Raw genomic sequence first — 4,430 nt, 5'->3', positions numbered from 1 at the left:
TTGTCCAGAAAGTACTGCTGACTCAACTGAATCCAGGCCTGCTCTTCTTTCCATGTTGTTCAGCTTCTTTTTTGACCTCTCCAATGAGTCCTAATAGTACTCTTGGATACATTTTTTTTGGTTCTCCACTACATTTCTAGTTTACAGATAGTGGCACATACTGTGGGTTCTCTAGAGTCTCAAAGTTGCTGGAATGTCTTAGTAGTAGTAGTATGTTTATTTCATTTTCAAAGCACACAAAAGGAGTTTTACAAAAATCTTGATTTTTTTAGAAAGTGAAAATGAAAGGGACAGAAAGAAGAAAACTTATTGTCTCTGCCCCATTTAACCAAGTGAGTAAATAATTTCAGTCAACAACAAAAAATAAGCAACAGAATATACAAATTGTAAAAGAAACAAACACCAAAAATAGTAGGGAAAAAAGAAGTAATATTAACAAATAAAAAAAATAAATAAAAAATAAAATAAAATAAAATACCCAAATAAAGTAAATACCTCATAAACTCTTTTTTTTAGTAACGTTTCCCCAGATTTATTCTGGTGATTCATTTCTTGTTTCTTTTTACAATCATTCAACCGATTCACTTGGTCAGAGAGCCTATTTTAAAACCATTTATTAACACAAAAAATCTGGCTGTCCCATGGTCTGCCAACCTGTCCAAGGTGAACTCCTAGTCTTCACCAAACAGTACTTTCCTTAGGCTCCAGCAACCCCCTGACCCCAAAGAGATTCAGCAGGTTTGGAACATGAATGGATAGATGGATATAAAGGATCTGACAGTAATCATCTTGAAAAACCTTTTGGCCATCCAAAAATTTTGTATTTGCATTTGATCTATGGATTAATAGAATGGAGAATTTTGAATTGTAGAAACATAAGACTGTAGAATGGAGTCTACAGTGGTGTAGTAGTTTGCACTTTTGCCTCACAGAATAAGACTCTGGTTTGAATCCCAGCTTGGTTCTTTCAGTGTGGAGTTAGTATGTTTGAGGAAGCTACTTCTCCTCTCCAACATTTATCATTTAGTTTTCCATGCCTCTGTTTGGTGCAGTGTGATTCATGTGTTGTCCCTCTTTCAAGCAGGAGAGATTCCAGATTCCAGGTGGCTCGTCTGTGCTCTTGTTCTTGGTAGTGGACCTCGCCTCTGGCTCGACTTGCGCCCCCAGCCGTCCCCCAGCTCCATCTGGATGAAGCCCATCTGTTACGCTATTCAAACATGTAGCAGTAGAGATAGATAAGCTAATTTTTCCTTTAACAGTCCTGATACATTGCCTGTCCGTCCTAGAAGAAGATCCTCCCTTAGATTTCTTCTTTTATTTGTCCTCAAAATGTTTTTGTTCTGTTTTTTTCTTACCAAGCAGGAGGGATTAAGGCAGGGATGCCCAGTTTAGTTTTACAATCAGCCAATGTTTATTTTTATGACTAATTTTATGTTTTTGGACAATTTTTGGTGTGAAGCCCACTGAGACAACTGTGTTGTGTAATTGGGCTATATGAATAAAACTGAATTGAATTCTCTTTGGGTATGCTTGAGTTTTCTCTCGGCGCTCTGGTCCAAACACAGTCCAAAAACAAGCTTCATAGGTTAATTTCCAACATTAACGTGTTGGCAATTAACATGTGTGATTGTCCGCCACTGTAATGAACTTGCGACCTTTTCAGTTTGCGCCCCACTTTCTCCCTATAGGAGCTGGGATAGGCTCCAGCAACCCCATGACACCAAAAAGGATTCGACGAGTTTAAAAATGGACCCATCAAGCAGAGCTTAATAGCTCGTTTCTCCAATGGATTAATTTTTTTAAAAGCATGTATTTTGTTTTTATATTGGTAATTTCTAAGTAATATGACCTTTTTCATGGTCTAAATTATTTTGGTCTGTATGTGTGTTGGTTTCATTCCTGCATTGAACTGTTCTGGCTTGCTCTCTTCCCCTCCTCTCAGGCCAATTCTGTCGGTTTCGGGGATGGAGGACGTCTCTTTGGCACAGTGTGCTTTCCAATCCTTCCTGGAGAGGATTGATTCATCCTCCATCACTGTGACTGACAGGCTACATAAACAGATAAATGCAGGGCTCGGAGCTGTCTGGCAGCTGGGCCTCATGTGCAGGCAGAGGCTGTACTTGAACTCATGTCCTGGGGGCCTGCGCGGGAAGACGAGCCTTCGTACTGGCACGGTGCTTCCACGCCTACATCCCAGATATCGATAAGTGCTATTCTGAGCAGCACGTAGATTTGGCGCCATGCTCTCATGGTATTAACTTGTAATCTTAATTAATTCAAGAACATTTGGACAACAATTTTGGAAGGCTGTGCTGTGATTTGCGTCGTCTTGTCAAACGGTTTGTTTGTGATGTACAGACGCGCAAAGTGTGTCGCTGCTGGAGAGCTACGAAATGCCACTCTGGACAAGGTCATTAAAGGGCAGCGGCAGCTCCAGAGTGCATGGAAAGTGGAGGGAAACACAAAACTTTTAATTCGATGAAATCTTTATTTTTTAATTTTAAGTTATTTTCAAATAACATGTATTCAAAAGCCCATTTTTAATGCACCCCAATACATGTTGGAACATTTTCTATTTCCTGCTTAGAGAACACAGGAACATTTTTTATTTATTTATTGTTTGACAGTTTTGAAGTTTTTTTTCTCAAAAACCCACACATTTTCTCTTTACTGATCAGCAAATATTGACAACAGAAGCCTTCACAAGAAAAAAAAGTCATATCTTTAAATTAGAATTTAATTTTGCTCCCATTTCTCTTGCTTAGTCAAATATTTTTTTAAATCACAAATCAAATAATAAATGTGTTTGTTTCTCAAAATTATCAAAACAGGATAAACTGACTTAACAAAACTACCTCTTCTAAACTTCTTTTCACCGATTTCCTGTAGATTTTTTTTCATAGCTGTAGATGTCAGACTTTAACATCAACTTAGATCTCTGGGTTTGATTGATGCTTGTGCGTCATCTATCAATTGTAAGTTTTTTATCTTATAAAACGTAGGTGTTAAAACAAAAATGATGGAGCTCAAAATACAAATTTATCTTCAAAAAAATATATCAGACATGTAAGTCACTTTGTAGTATGTCACTTTGTGTCTCCAGTATGTGAAAAGAAAGCGTCTGCTTCCATCTGCTGGCGAATATCAACATCTGAACATGAAAGGCTTTGAAGCAAGAAAAAAGCTTTTAACCCACAAAAAGAATTTTCTTTTGGGGCTTTTAAGTTAATGTTATTTCTTTATTACAGGTAGCATCAATAAACAAGTCAAAATACAAATAAAAAAGGAAAACAAGTTTTAAACAGCAGCTAATTTTAACCCTCTGCATTATTCAGGTTTAAAGAGGCTGTATTAAAAGCTAGAGACACTTTTTAAATGCAAATTAGTAAAAAATGTTTATTATTTTTATAAGAATAATAAATTTCTTCTTTGTTTTTATTTGCAGTACAGCAAAAACAATAAATGTTCATTGTGCTGAACTTTCTGGTTGTTCTAAAGTCTAATTGATAGATTTAGTGTCTCTAAAACATTTGTTTTTACTAAAAGTAATGCTTAGAATTTAACCCAAAAACAGAGTCCTGAGAACATTTGTGGTTTGTTATATCTAAAGCTTAAACAAAGTTAGGTCCTATTTGGAATGCATTTCATTTCATTAATTCGATTATTTGATTTTTTTCCTGCCATTTTGGGGGTGATTTTTGATGCAATATTTAAATTATTTAACCGTAGTTGTGAGTAAGTAAACTATTTTTCCAAAAAGTTGCATCTTTCTAGATTTATTTTGGTTAGATTTTAAGTGGCACGAAAAATAAATAAATAAATTGATTAAACGTGATGGTATAGAATACATTACCTATTACATCTTTGTGGAGAAGAATTAATGCTGGTTGAAATTTATGGACTGTGTTGAAAATGAGATCATGAACCATCAAACCCTTTTAACAAATTGTTTGGGGTTCTGGTTCATTTGTGTTTAGTGACATCTAGTGGTAAACAAACACCATGACATTTGTACAACTGGGATTTTATTGGCTAAAAATATTGATTCGATACTTTTTCTGGGCATTGAAGGAAATTTTTTGAACTGAGTGATCGATGGGATGATTTTATAACCACAGACGACACTTTGTGCAGCTAAGCAACAATTGCAGTAGAAGTCAACAACAGTTATGCACACACAAACTGAGAAAACAAAACTACAAAGTTCTTTTACTCACTTCCCATCTTCCTAATGGATCAATCCTCGGGATTGTAACCCGTCAACAATGGTGACTGCTGGTTTGAAAAATGAGCAGGTTGAGTTTGAGGCTTGATCCAGAAGATCGGTGTTGATCTGCCAGCAGGATCTCCAGCTTTTGTTCTCCTAATTCCAAGATGCTACCAGGTATTTTATAATCTATTAAAGGTTAGTGCAACTGGAAAAAGTAAGA

Source organism: Oryzias melastigma, linkage group LG12 (genome assembly GCF_002922805.2).
Source record: "Oryzias melastigma strain HK-1 linkage group LG12, ASM292280v2, whole genome shotgun sequence".
Lineage (NCBI taxonomy): Eukaryota > Metazoa > Chordata > Actinopteri > Beloniformes > Adrianichthyidae > Oryzias > Oryzias melastigma.
This window is presented reverse-complemented; position numbering follows the sequence as displayed.